We start from the raw sequence: 14,870 nt of genomic DNA on the forward strand, positions 1-14,870 counted from the left end.
TACGATAAAGCTCCTAAATTACTGGAAATGGTTGAAGGCCCTTGATCTGTATTCCCTGGAACGCAAGCGAGAGAAATACATGGTAATATACACTTGGAAAATCCTAGAGGGATTAGTACCAAACTTGCACACGAAAATCACTCCCTATGAAAGCAAAAGACTCGGCAGGAGATGCAACATTCCTCCTATGAAAAGCAGGAGTGCCACAGTACGCTGACAGACAACACAATAACACTGTTCAACTGCCTCCCAGCATACCCATAGATCCCTAGCTGTCTTAAAGAAGGCACTTGATAGGTACCTAAAGTCAGTACCTGACCAACCAGGCTGTGGCTCGTACGTCAGTTTGGAGGCGGCCAACAGTAACAGCCTGGTTAATCAGACCCTGATCCACCACGAGGCCTAGTTTCAGACCCAGCCGCGGGGGCGTTGACCCCCGAAACTCTCTCCAGGTATCCAGGTAATATACATACGCAACTTCTTACGTGGCAGTAGCGCTGTATGACCCTTGTGGGTTTAGCGTTTAGTTTCGATTATAATAATACGTATAGTTAAGACAGCTGTACTTTTCACATCAGTTGTGGGAACATTATTGTCTCAGGACCACAACTTCAGTACTTACTGAGGTGTGGTCGGGGGAGGACGTCGCTGCCAACGCTCCCGCCAGGTAAACCAAATGCCTCAAAAATCTCACTACATCCTACAGTACAACTACGTTGCGGCCTCGCTAAGTACATCTGTGTTTGTATAAACATTCGTGTATGCCCTTAGAATGTTTATTGTTGCGTGAGAATCGCTAAAATAAGGGCATTGATATTCTCGGTTTGCGTTCTTTGCGAAGCGCTAATCCCGTAGGGGTGATGCAGCACCTGAGGATATGGAGAATAAATCTGGTGTGATTTAAGGAAGAGGAGGGTATTAGGCCAGTTCCTCGGATCAAGATCTCTTCGACAAGTCTAGTTGTCAGGGTGAATGCAACACAATACCGTGGTTGCAACAATTCTGTAGCTGCAACACTACCGTAGCATCAACACAATACTATGCAACACAATACCGTGGCTGAAACAACTGTGACTGCAACACAATACTAGGGCTGCAACGCTACCGTGGCTGAAACACAACACTGCAACACAATACCGTGATTACAACAAAATACTGTGGCTGCAACACAGTACCGTGGTATCAATACAGTTGTGGTTGCAGCACAGTACTGTGGATTCAGCACAATACCATGACTTCAGCACAATACCGTGGCTAGAACAATTCACAGTACCGTGGATGGAACAATTCACAATACCGTGGATGGAACACAATACCGTGACTAGAACAATTCACAAAACTGCATATGGTACAATTCACAATATCATGGCTAGAACAATTCACAATACCGTGGATGGAACAATTCACAGTACTGTTGCTGTAACAATACCGTGGCTAGAATAATTCACAATATCGTGGCTAGAACAACTCTTATATGATTATTGTATCCGTTGTATTAATGTATAAAACTTTCCAGGGGTATATCTTTGTATGTACGCAGAGCAGCAGTGTAAATACACCGAAACGTGTATGTGTATCTCAGTATATATGCTCTGAGAAATGACTGCAATCCATATTTTTGGCGGATTTAGAGCACAACAAGGCAGTGCACACTTGTGCACTGCCTTGTTGTGTACATGTGAATCGTAACGTTATGGGTCACTATCGAAGGGTGATAGATCCCCACACGAGGCGGGACGTATGGACAACCTAACACCTGCTGCCCATGTTACCTATTGGTAAATAGGTTCTCAGGTGTTAGTCGACAGCTGTGAGTCACATACAGGGGGAGGATTTACATAACAACCTCAGTAGAAATAAGTCAGATTTGCTTTATTGGGTTAGGTATAAATTACCTAGGATACAGTACTCATTATGTGATGACCAACACTCCATTAAAACCAACCCAAATTAATTAAGTCACTTAGCCTTTCTTGCATGTCACTTCCAATCTACCCACCCCGTTTTCCTCTTATTTATCCTGCCCATTCCTTATTCTTGCTACCCCTGTGGTCTCAAGGCATGACAGATTCCCATGGTTACTGTTGAAATGGCTGCTGGCGCAAAGAAAACGGTGTTTCTGGTGGCTGTGGCAGGAAGGCCAGCTTGCCTTGCGGCAGCCTCATGGGAAAGTGCGTCAATACCTTCCAGCAGCTTTGACGCAGTGGTCATTAGTAAGTTTATTTGGGTACAGGTACACACGATGAAAATTAGATGGACGTTTCGCCAACCAGTGGGTTTATCAATACAAATTCAAGGATACCGGTACACATAAAAACAGTTACAGGAATTATCATACATAGTAACATATGTAAATTAACCATACCCCGGCCGGGATTGAACCCGCGGTCAGATTACCTAGGATAACCCAAAAAAGTCAGAGAAAGTGAATTCTTTTAATTGGGGGTCCTTGTAATATCTTAGTATTTAAACAAAAAAGTTAAAACAGCTACATAATAATAATAATAATAATAATTAATAATAATAATAATAATAATAATAATAATAATAATAATAATAATAATAATAATAATAATAATAATAATAATCTGACCTGACTGGCTAAGGCTAGTAGGTGATTTGGACCTGCCTAGCATGTGCCAGTAGTCCTGCTGCAGTGCTCCTTCTTTATGCTTTATGTACGTACAACGTATACTTTAATGTTGACCATCACTCCTTGATTCATGGAAATACACCACAGTGTTTGGGCTTGGTTGCGTTATCTTGGGTAAGATATAATGTACTATACATGATTATGATTCTAAAACATGTATTCCGTCACGACATTCGTATTAAAAAAATTGTATAATACGTATGTAACTCAGTAATAAAAATTTAATTCCTATTGGCCAGGAACTGTATGACCCATGTGGCTTTAGTGTTGAGTGGAGGGTTCTAGGAGGTAATGGTGGTGTAGGAATACACAAGAGTACAGCTGGTAACACTTGTATTTACAAAGCCGTGAGGGGGCCCTTGCCTAGCCTGTTTGCCTATAGGTCTATCCGGGAACTGAGAAAGGGACAGGGTGACCCCCGCCCACAAGCAGCACTGTGTGACGTCACATGTTAGCGCTAAGTCTAGCAAGGGGTCGTCTATGTAACACATATGGATGGTACTAACTATGATACTCAGATAAGCTACACAACGTATACAGGGGATCAGCAGCTATGCTGACATTAGCGCTTTCCCTTCAATGTAATGAAAATAATATTACAATAGCCTCGATGCTCGATTTATTAAGACTTACGTGAGGAAGAATCGACCCAGCCGGCCACCTTAACACACATACTCGCCCAGTTCTGGGAACCAAGTGAAAAATAGAATGGAGAGAGAGAGAGAGAGAGAGAGAGAGAGAGAGAGAGAGAGAGAGAGAGAGAGAGAGAGAGAGAGAGAGAGAGAGAGAGAGAGAGAGAGAGAGAGAGAGAGAGAGAGAGAGAACTTTATATTACTTATTCAAATATGTTAAGTGCGAAACGTAAATTAAACTAACTTACAACTAATTGTGCGTGCAGGAAATTTTTTTTATATTATTTCAATAACAGAAATCTGGTTCCGTCTCTGTTTATATATATATATATATATATATATATATATATATATATATATATATATATATATATATATATATATATATATATATATAGAGAGAGAGAAATTAGATCATACAAAATTTACCGTAACCGAATGAACAAAAGATCAAAACATCTCTTGGGGTAAAACAGAAAACAAAGAGAAGGGCACTTACGGGGGAAATTAAAAGAGGGAAGGATCATTGAATGGACCAGTATATTTAGCTCAACAAAGACTTAAAAGTGGGATAAGAAAATCCAAATTATCACATTAAAGTTGCGAGAATCAAAGTTTCAATCCAAACGGTTTCTTTCAGGTATACAGGAATATATTTCCAGAAAATATAAGCTCACTTATAAATATATGCACACTTATTTGTGTGTTGTTCCAGTCACGGTATTGTGCCTTGTTGTTATTTACTTAATTGTAACTCAGATCAGCCTACTGTTAGTAACAAAGAAATATGTACCATATTTAAGACGTATTTACTCTTTGCATTTGTAATAAAAGACAAATGCAATCCCTGAAATCAGTTTAGTATACCGCACACGATGAAGGTAAACTATGCAAGAACAGGCTTGGTCATGAACCGGGCCACGGGATCGTTAACCCCCGGAACACCTTCCAGGTAGTGACATGTTCCTCAGACACGTAGAAAGATTAAAACCAAAACAACCGGACAAACTGGTTTCAGTAAATCTCTGTTAACGGCTATTGTGCCGGATATGTGGAAAATGGTAAACGTAATTACTATGTATAAAGCGGGAGATAGTTGCTTGGCTGCTAATTACAGACCACTTAGTCTGACCTCGACTGTGGAAAAGTTGATGGAATCAATAATTGTAGATGCATTTCAAAGTCACCTTGAAAGATATTATTTAATCAATGAGTCTTAGCACGGTTTTACAAAGGGACGTTCTTGCCAGATGAATTTACTAACCTTCTTCATTTATGTATTTGAGGCAGTGAATCATGATCAAGAATACAGTGTTGTGTACATTGACTTCAGTAAGGTTTTTGACAGACTTCCACACAAGAGACTGATGTAGAAAGTAGTTACACACGTTAGTTTAGAACATCTATCCTGGGTCGAGTTGTGGCTGACAGATAGACAACAAAGAATTTGTATCATTGGGAAGATGACAGAATTGGGGCTTGTTACAAGTAGTGTTCCACAAGGGTCGGTATTGGGTCCCTTGTTCTTCATTTCTATATTAATGACTGACGAGAGAATAAACAACGAATCAAACAAATTTGCCGTAAAATAATTTCTGATGAATACACCATGGTAGCACAGAATTTAGTTGGATAGGTTGATGTGGTGATAGGGAAAAGTGGCAAACGTAACTTCATATATACATATATATATATATATATATATATATATATATATATATATATATATATATATATATATATATATATATATATATATATATGTATATATATATATACAGTATATATAATCATTGGTAAGACCTTATATAAATTATGCTGCTCAGTTCTGGTCTCTACATTACAAAATGGACATAGATACAATGGAAAACATACAGAGAAGGGTGAAAATAATCTTATATATTGAAAACCTTTCCTACGAATGTAGACTGAAGGAGATGAATTTATACTCTCTGGAATAATGTAGAGTGAGAGGGCGATATGCTTGAAGTGTACAGTTGGAAAAACGGAATAAATGGAGGGGATATAAATAAAGTGCTAAAAATATTTGACCGGGTCAGGACTCGCAGCAATGGATTCAAGTTGGACAAATTTAGATTTATAAAGGATATTGGTAAACAATGGTTTGGCAGCAGAGTTGTAGAAGAGTGGAACGAACTTCCAGGTAGCGTCAGTGAAACAAGGGCTTGGAGTACCTTAAAAATAGATATAACAGGTACAGGTGCAGAGCCTGCCTAGCATGGGTGTAAGCAGAACCTGCCTAGCATGGGTGTAAGTGAAACTTGGTTTAGAAAGACACGTAAGCAAACACTAGGACATATTAGAAAACGTTTCGGTCGTGGGACCTTGCCTAGCACGGGTCAGTAGCCACCTGCGGTGCTCTCTCTCTTGTCTTCTCAAACGTTGAATGAGGAAAGGATTTCTTTTTCATTTCAGCTCATATACTTTGGGATATTTTTTAATCCTCTTCCCTCTGTAATAATTGTCCTGGATAATTAACTTTATTACAGAGGTACGTGGAACAATTTATTATTTTTAGGATGTGTGAGGGTGTGGTTGTTCATGCTTGTACGTGTACGTTAATAATAAAGCTAACTCGTAATACATTCTCTCTCTCTCGCTCTCTCTCTCTCTCTCTCTCTCTCTCTCTCTCTCTCTCTCTCTCTCTCTCTCTCTCTCTCTAGTATGGAACAAATTCTATGCAGACAAATTATAAGCAAAATAACTCGACAAAATAAAAATATGGTTTGAAACTCCGAGGTCAGAGGCGCAACACAAGCGTATTGACTTTGCTCTGAAATTATTAGAACAAAAACAATTCACTTCTTAAAGAGTTGTTTGGACAAGGATTTTACATATGTACTAGTTAAGAGGATACAGTACAGTGATTGATTGTGGTTATTGGCACCTTGATGTCAGCCTTGCATCTGCCCGGGTAACCTGTTGACCCTGGGCTACACTCCTTATAGTAGTTGTAGCAGCTGAAAATGTGGTAGTTGTAACAGTAGTAGTACATTGTGTGTGTGTGTGTGTGTGTGTGTGTGTGTGTGTGTGTGTGTGTGTGTGTGTGTGTGTGTGTGTGTGTGTGTACTCACCTAATTGTACTCACCTAATTGTGGTTGCAGGGGTCGAGACTCAGCTCCTGGCCCCGCCTCTTCACTGATTGCTACTAGGTCCTCTCTCTCTCTCTCTCTCTCTGCTTCCTGAGCTTTATCATACCTCTTCTTAAAACTATGTATGGTTCCTGCCTCCACTACTTCACTTGCTAGGCTATTCCACTTCCTGACGACTCTATGACTGAAGAAATACTTCCTAACGTCCCTGTGACTCGTCTGAGTCTTCAGCTTCCAGTTGTGACCCCTTGTCCCTGTGTCCCCTCTCTGGAACATCCTATCTCTGTCCACCTTATCTATTCCCCGCAGTATCTTGTATGTCGTTATCATGTCTCCCCTGACCCTTCTGTCCTCCAGTGTCCTCAGTCCGATTTCCCCTCAACCTTTCCTCGTACGACATTCCCCTGAGCTCTGGGACTAGCCTTGTTGCAAACCTTTGTATTTTCTCTAACTTCTTGACGTGTGTGTGTGTGTGTGTGTGTGTGTGTGTGTGTGTGTGTGTGTGTGTGTGTGTATGTGTGTGTGTGTGTATGTGTGTGTGTGTGCATATGTGTGTATGTGTGTGTGTATGTGTGTGTGTATGTGTGTGTGTGTGTGTGTGTGTGTGTGTGTATGTGTGTGTGTGTGTGTGTGTGTATATGTGTGTGTGTGTGTGTGTGTGTGTGTGTATGTGTGTGTGTGTATGTGTGTGTGTGTGTATGTGTATGTGTGTGTGTGTGTATATATATGTGTGTGTGTGTGTGTGTGTGTGTGTACTCACCTATTTGTACTCACCTATTTGTGGTTGCAGGGGTCGATTCATAGCTCCTTGCCCCGCCTCATCACTGATTGCTACTAGGTCCTCTCTCTCCCTGCTCCATGAGCTGCTTTATCATACCTCGCCTTAAAACTATGTATGGTTCCTGCCTCCACTACTTCACTTTCTAGGCTATTCCACGGCTTGACTACTCTATGACTGAAGAAATACTTCCTAACATCCCTTTGATTCATTTGAGTCTTCAACTTCCAATTGTGACCTCTTGTGTCTGTGTCCCATCTCTGGAACATCCTGTCTTTGTCCACCTTGTCTATTCCGCGCAGTATTTTATATGTCGTTATCATGTCTCCCCTGACCCTCCTGGCCTCCAGTGTCGTCAGGCCGATTTCCCTCAACCTTTCTTCGTAGGACAATCCCCGTAGCTCTGGGACTAGTCTTGTTGCAAACCTTTGCACTTTCTCTAATTTCTTGACGTGCTTGACTAGGTGTGGATTCCAAACTGGTGCTGCATACTCCAGTATGGGCCTGACGTAAATGGTATACAGAGTCTTGAACGACTCCTTACTGAGGTATCGGAACGCTATCCGTAGGTTTGCCAGGCGCCCGTATGCTGCAGCAGTTATCTGATTGATGTGCGCCTTAGGAGATATGCTCGGTGTTATACTCACCCCCAGATCTTTTTCCTTGAGTGAGGTTTGCAGACTTTGACCATCTAAACTATATTGTGTCTGCGGTCTTCTTTTCCCTTCCCCAATCTTCATGACTTTGCATTTGGCGGGGTTAAACTCAAGGAGCCAGTTGCTGGACCAGGCTTGTAGCCTGTCCAGGTCTCTTTGTAGTCCTGCCTGATCCTCATCCGATTTGATTCTTCTCATTAACTTCACATCGTCCGCAAACAAGGACACTTCTGAGTCTATCCCTTCCGTTATGTCATTCACATATACCAAGAACAGCACAGGTCCTAGGACTGACCCCTGTGGAACCCTGTGTGTGTATGTGTGTGTGTATGTGTGTATGTGTGTGTATGTGTGTGTGTGTGTGAGTGTATGTGTGTGTGTGTGTGTGTGTGTGTGTGTGTGTGTATGTGTGTGTGTGTGTGTGTGTGTATGTGTGTCTGTGTGTGTGTGTGTATGTGTGTGTGTGTGTGTGTGTGTGTGTGTGTGTGTGTGTGTGTGTGTGTGTGTGTGTGTGTGTCTGTCTGTCTGTGTGCGTGCGTGTGTGTGTGTGTGTGTGTCTGTGTGTCTGTGTGTGTGTACTCACCTAGTTGAGGTTGCGGGGGTCGAGTCCGAGCTCCTGGCCCCGAGTCCGAGCTCCTGGTGTGTGTGTGTGTGTGTGTGTGTGTGTGTGTGTGTGTGTGTACGTATTCGCCTGTATGTGGTTGCACGAGTCGATTCACAACTTCCATATGTGTACTCACCTATTTGTGGCTGCAGGGGTCGATTCATAGCTTCTGGCCCCGCCTCTTCGCTGATCGCTACTAGGTCCACTCTCTCCCTGCTCCAAGAGTCTTATCGTGTGTGGGTTTGCGTGTGTGAGGGTATGGGCATGCGTGTCGGTGCGAGAGTGTTTACCTGGAGTTTACCTGGAGAGGGTTTCGGGGGTCAACGCCCCCGGGCCCGGTCTGAGACCAGGTCTCATGGTGGATCAGGGTCTGATCAACCAGGCTGTTACCGATGCGTGACCGTGTGGGTGCGTGACCGTGTGTGTGTGTGTGTGTGTGTGTGTGTGTGTGTGTGTGTGTGTAATACGCACACATGTATGAGAGAACATCCAGAACTAAATTGATTTGAAGCCTAGAGAAGTTACTGACCTCTTGATCTAAGGAAATGGGGCTACTCTCTCCTAAACCTTACGGATTTAGCGCTTGCTTGTGAATTTGGCAATAACTAGATGGTTGGCTGGCTGTGCCATCCCCGAGAGGTGTTCCTGTATCCCATAACCCCAGCCTCCTCTACTTTAATATAGTCACAAAGAATAGTACATTGAAATATCCAAGAATCGTTTATAGTTTGAAACCTATCACAAGAGTCATTCTCCAGTTATTGCATGGAAAACATAAAAAATGTGTAATTTAAAGTTAGACTAAAATCAATGTGAAGCTTCCTTTTTGGGGAAAAAAAGTACAGTTTGGAGGCTTCCGGATGATACATTCTCTAGTTATCACACAAAATCATAAGAAAGAAGAATTACTGCAGCAGGTCTACTGGCCCATGCTAGGTAGGTCCAAGTTACATTAACTTAAGAAGGAAGGAAGGAACGATAGTCAAGTCCAACTCACACCCAGTCAGGTATTTGTCTAACCTATTTTAAAACTACACAAGGTTTTAACTTCACTGACGCTACTCAGGAGTTTGTTCCACACATGCACAACTCTGTTACCAGACCACCACACACCATCTTAGTCAATTTTCTACTTTACACAACCTAAAACCAAGAAGTATCCTCCTTCTCATCAGATGTATCAGACATTAAAAAAACTGAAGCACTTCACAACAGACACATTTAAGTTAAACTATAGAAGCTAAAACGTCGTGTAGTTTTAAAAATAGGTTAGATAAATACATGAGTGGGTGTGGGTAAGTGTGAGCTGGACCTGACAAGCTTGTGCATTCTTGTGGTTGGTGACTCTCAGGTAAGATATATTGACCGTGCTTTTTGTAATAGGAATAAGAAGGTGAGATATAGAGTGTGCTTCCCTGGAGCTGGTGTTGGGGACATAGTCAACAGGCTGGATAATATCATGTCAGGTAATGGGAACAAGCCCATTATCTGTCTCAGTGCTGGTGGAAATGATATTGGGAAGGGTAGGAGAGAAGAGCTGCTAGATAAGTACAGGTCAGCTATAGATTTCATTAAGTCTAAGGGAGACCTCAAGAGACCTCCAAACACGTATTTCAGAACACCAATATGCAAGCAGGACTGACGATACAAGAAATGCCTGTGTACAACATCGCAATTCACACAACCATTTAATTAACTACAGAAACTCAAGACTTATAGCCACAGAAGACAACACTCAATACAGAAGAATCCTGGAATCATCGCTCATCTCTACAACCAACAATTTCAACCAGAACAATGGCTTCTATAACATAGCTGAACCACTCGCCAAGAAACTTCTTCATCGCTATCCCACATAAGAACATAGAACACTGCAAAAGGTCTACTCACAACTTGTCCAATACCCCTGCCAAGCTACCCAAGACTCTATAACCCCACCCGGTAGATCATCAGATGCAGCATTCTCCACCTGACTTCAACATTCTGAACATGCCTATAAATACACTCGTACCTTCCAACCCCAGGTAGATCCGTGTGTGACTTGAAAAAGCCCACTGTGTGGGTAAAACGTTGTCAATAAAGGATCACATTATACTGCATTTGTGTTTATATTTCCAAGTCTAAGGGAGGGATCCCAATCATATGTAGCATCTTGCCTAGAAGGGGAGTAGGAAATGAATGGTTGTCTAGGGCAATTGGTGTAAATTGCTGGCTAGACAGATACTGCAAGGAACTTGCAATCCCATTCATTGACAACTGGAAAAACTTTTATGGCAAACATGATATGTATGCAAGGGATGGGGTACATCTCTCTGGGGCAGGGGTGGTAGCACTTGCAGACTCGATTGAGAAGGCCATTGGTGAAATGCCTATGATTTTAAACTGATGGAAGATAGAGGTATGGGTGTGTGTGGGAAACAAGCAGGTTGCAACACTAGGGTTGGAAACAGTAAATGTATAAAAGGCATTCAGCATAAAGTTATAAATAAAGACAATAGATCAGGTCAGCAAACAAAGGGGGACAGCAGAGGGCAGCAAGGGACTAGCTCCCTTAAGGTTTACTATACTAATAGCAGGAGTGTAAGAAATAAGATATATGAGCTAAGATTAATTGCAAGTGCAGGAAACATAGATATTATTGCTATAACAGAGACCTGGCTCAATCTGAAAGATAGAGAGATGCCCTCTGAATGTCACATACAAGGCTATAAATTATTCCACACTGACAGGGTCAACAGGAAAGGTGGTGGAGTAGCGATGTATGTCAGAGACAATTTAAATTGTTGTGTTAGACAAGATATTAAATTAGAAGCGTCAGCCACTGAATCTGTTTGGTTACAGCTTCTCGAGGGCCGAGAAAAACTAATTTTGGGCGTGATTTACAGGGCCCCAAATCTTGATAGGGAGTGCAGTAAACTTCTATGGGACGAAATTCGTAAGGCATCTACATACGAAAATGTTGTGCTAATGGGAGATTTCAACTATAGACAGATTGACTGGAGCAATTTGACTGGAAATTTAGAGTCAGGTGACTTTCTTGATACGATCCAGGATTGTTTTTTAAAACAGTTTGTGACAGAGCCTACTAGGGGAAATAACCTCCTTGACTTGGTTCTTGCCAGTAGGGAAACACTAATTAATAATCTTGAGGTTAATGATGAGCTTGGGGAAAGTGATCACAAATCACTCAGTTTTAATATATCATGGAATTCCCCTAATAATGGCAATCAAGTCTCCGTCCCTGACTTTCGCTTGGCTGATTTCATAGGACTGAAAAATTACTTAGGTGGGCTGAACTGGAATGACCTGACTAAGGGTCAGGTAGGTGGTGATGGTTGCCGATATGATGCTTTCCAGGGCATAGTTCTAGCTGCTCAGTCAAATTATGTTCCAAATAGGGAAATCAGATCAAACAAAAATGATCCTAAATGGATGAACAATAGATTAAAATATCTGATTGGTCAAAAGAGAGGCATATATAGGCAAATCAAAAGAGGAGAGGGGCAATTAAGAAATCGATATATTCAGTTAAAGAGAGAAATAAAAAAGGGAATTAGAAAAGCAAAAAGAGATTATGAGGTTAAAGTTGCAAGAGAATCGAAGACTAACCCAAAAGGATTCTTTCAGGTATACAGAAGTAAGACCAGGGACAAGATAGGCCCACTCAAAAGTTCCTCGGGTCAGCTCACTGACAGTGATAAGGAAATGTGTAGAATTTTTAACACATACTTCCTCTCAGTTTTTACACAGGAGGATACCAGCGATATTCCAGTAATGATAAATTATGTAGAACAGGACGATAATAAACTGTGTACGATTAGGGTCACAAGTGACATGGCCCTTAGGCAAATAGATAAATTAAAACCTAACAAATCCCCAGGCCCTGATGAACTGTATGCAAGGGTTCTAAAGGAATGTAAAGAGGAGCTTAGCACACCTTTGGCTAATCTTTTCAACATACCACTACAAACTGGCATGGTGCCAGATAAGTGGAAAATGGCAAATGTGATACCTATTTTCAAAATAGGTGACATGTCCTTAGCTTCGAACTATGGACCAATAAGCCTAACCTCCATAGTGGGAAAATTTATGGAATCGTAGCCACCTTGAAAAGCATAAATTAATCAACGAATCTCAGCATGGTTTTACAAAGGGGCGTTCCTGCCTAACGAATTTATTAACTTCTTTCACTAAGGTATTTGAGGAGGTAGATCATGGTAATGAATATGATATTGTGTATATGGACTTCAGTAAGGCTTTTGACAGGGTCCCACATCAGAGACTATTGAGGAAAATTAAAGCACATGGAATAGGAGGAGAATTTTTTTCCTGGATAGAGGCATGGTTGACAAATAGGCAGCAGAGAGTTTGCATAAATGGGGAGAAATCAGAGTGGGGAAGCGTTACGAGCGGTGTTCCACAGGGGTCAGTGTTGGGCCCCCTGCTGTTCACAATCTACATAAACGACATAGATGAGGGCATAAAGAGCGACATCGGCAAGTTTGCCGATGACACCAAAATAGGCCGTCGAATTCATTCTGACGAGGACATTCGAGCACTCCAGGAAGATTTGAATAGACTGATGCAGTGGTCGGAGAAGTGGCAGATGCAGTTTAATATAGACAAATGCAAAGTTCTAAATGTTGGACAGGACAATAACCATGCCACATATAAACTAAATAATGTAGAACTTAATATTACGGATTGCGAAAAAGATTTAGGAGTTCTGGTTAGCAGTAATCTGAAACCAAGACAACAGTGCATAAGTGTTCGCAATAAAGCTAATAGAATCCTTGGCTTCATATCAAGAAGCATAAATAATAGGAGTCCTCAGGTTGTTCTTCAACTCTATACATCCTTGGTTAGGCCTCATTTAGATTATGCTGCACAGTTTTGGTCACCGTTTTACAGGATGGATATAAATTCTCTGGAAAATGTACAAAGGAGGATGACAAAGTTGATCCCATGTATCAGAAACCTTCCCTATGAGGATAGACTAAAGGCAATGGAAATATAAACACATATGCAGTATAATGTGATCCTTTATTGACTACGTTTCGCCCACACAGTGGGCTTTTTCAAGTCACAAACAGAACTACCTGGGGTGGAAGGAACGCGAGTATTTATAGTCCCTTGATGTTTCGCCCACGTATAACTTGTTGCAGTCATTACAAGGGATTACGTATACCCCTGCAGAGGGTGGAAGCTTGTCCTGTCTATCACTGGTAATGTCCTTGATGGTCGTGGTTGTGGAGGTAGATACTTGAAATGAGGTATTGGAAAAGATGTTGGAAACGTGTTTGGCAATGGAGTTGGTGGGGAGGACTATGTATCTCTTCTCGGCAGTGTCTTCTCTGGGTGTGTTGAAGATGTTTAATGCCCGTCGTCTGCAGTCTCTGATGAAGTGACAAGGATAGTGGAGTTTAGAAAATACTTGTTCAATCATCGTGCATTCTTCTTCAAGAAACTCATTGCTGCAGATTCTGAGTGCACGCAGGAAGAAGCCTATAATTACACCACGTTTGGTTTTGGTGCCAAACACGTTTCCAACATCTTTTCCAATACCTCATTTCAAGTATCTACCTCCACAACCACGACCATCAAGGACATTACCAGTGATAGACAGGACAAGCTTCCACCCTCTGCAGGGGTATACGTAATCCCTTGTAATGACTGCAACAAGTTATACGTGGGCGAAACATCAAGGGACCTCCAAACACGTATTTCAGAACACCAATACGCAAGCAGGTCTGACGACACAAGGAATGCCTGCGTACAACACCGTAATTCACACAACCACTTGATAAACTACAGAAACTCAAGACTTATCGCCACAGAAGACAACACTCAATACCGAAGAATCCTGGAATCATCACTTATTTCTATATCCGACAACTTCAACCAGAATAGTGGCTTCTATAACATAGCTGAACCACTTGCCAAGAAACTTCTTCATCGCTATCCCACATAAGAACACTGTAGAAGGTCTGCTCACAAACTTATCCAATCTCCTTTCCAAGCTACCCAAGATTTTAGACTCTATAACCCCACTCGGTACATCATCAGATGCAGCATTCTCCACCTGACCTCAGCATTCTGAACCTGACTATAAATACTCGCGTTCCTTCCACCCCAGGTAGTTCTGTTTGTGACTTGAAAAAGCCCACTGTGTGGGCGAAACGTAGTCAATAAAGGATCACATTATACTGCATATGTGTTTATATTTCCATTGTGTCGGTATTTTATACCATTTATTTCCATAGACTAAAGGCCCTGAATCTGCACTCTCTAGAAAGACGTAGAATTAGGGGGGATATGATTGAGGTGTATAAATGGAAGACAGGAATAAATAAAGGGGATGTAAATAGTGTGCTGAAAATATCTAGCCTAGACAGGACTCGCAGCAATGGTTTTAAGTTGGAAAAATTCAGATT

General features: G+C 41.6%; 1 protein-coding gene across 2 annotated transcripts in view; it reads left to right on the plus strand.

The window, feature by feature from the left end:
- The first annotated feature begins 621 nt into the window (after positions 1-621).
- Positions 622-14,870, plus strand: part of LOC128697963 (Na(+)/citrate cotransporter-like) — a 71,671-nt gene continuing 57,422 nt past the window's right edge. The window contains exon 1 of one of the 2 annotated variants that reach the window (XM_070097538.1): positions 622-667. The gene's annotated coding sequence lies outside the window, so the exon portion shown is untranslated. The remainder of the gene's footprint in view (positions 668-14,870) is intronic. The other variant, XM_070097539.1, reaches the window with a different exon arrangement.

The sequence above is a fragment of the Cherax quadricarinatus genome, chromosome 58, assembly GCF_038502225.1.
Source record: "Cherax quadricarinatus isolate ZL_2023a chromosome 58, ASM3850222v1, whole genome shotgun sequence".
NCBI lineage: Eukaryota > Metazoa > Arthropoda > Malacostraca > Decapoda > Parastacidae > Cherax > Cherax quadricarinatus.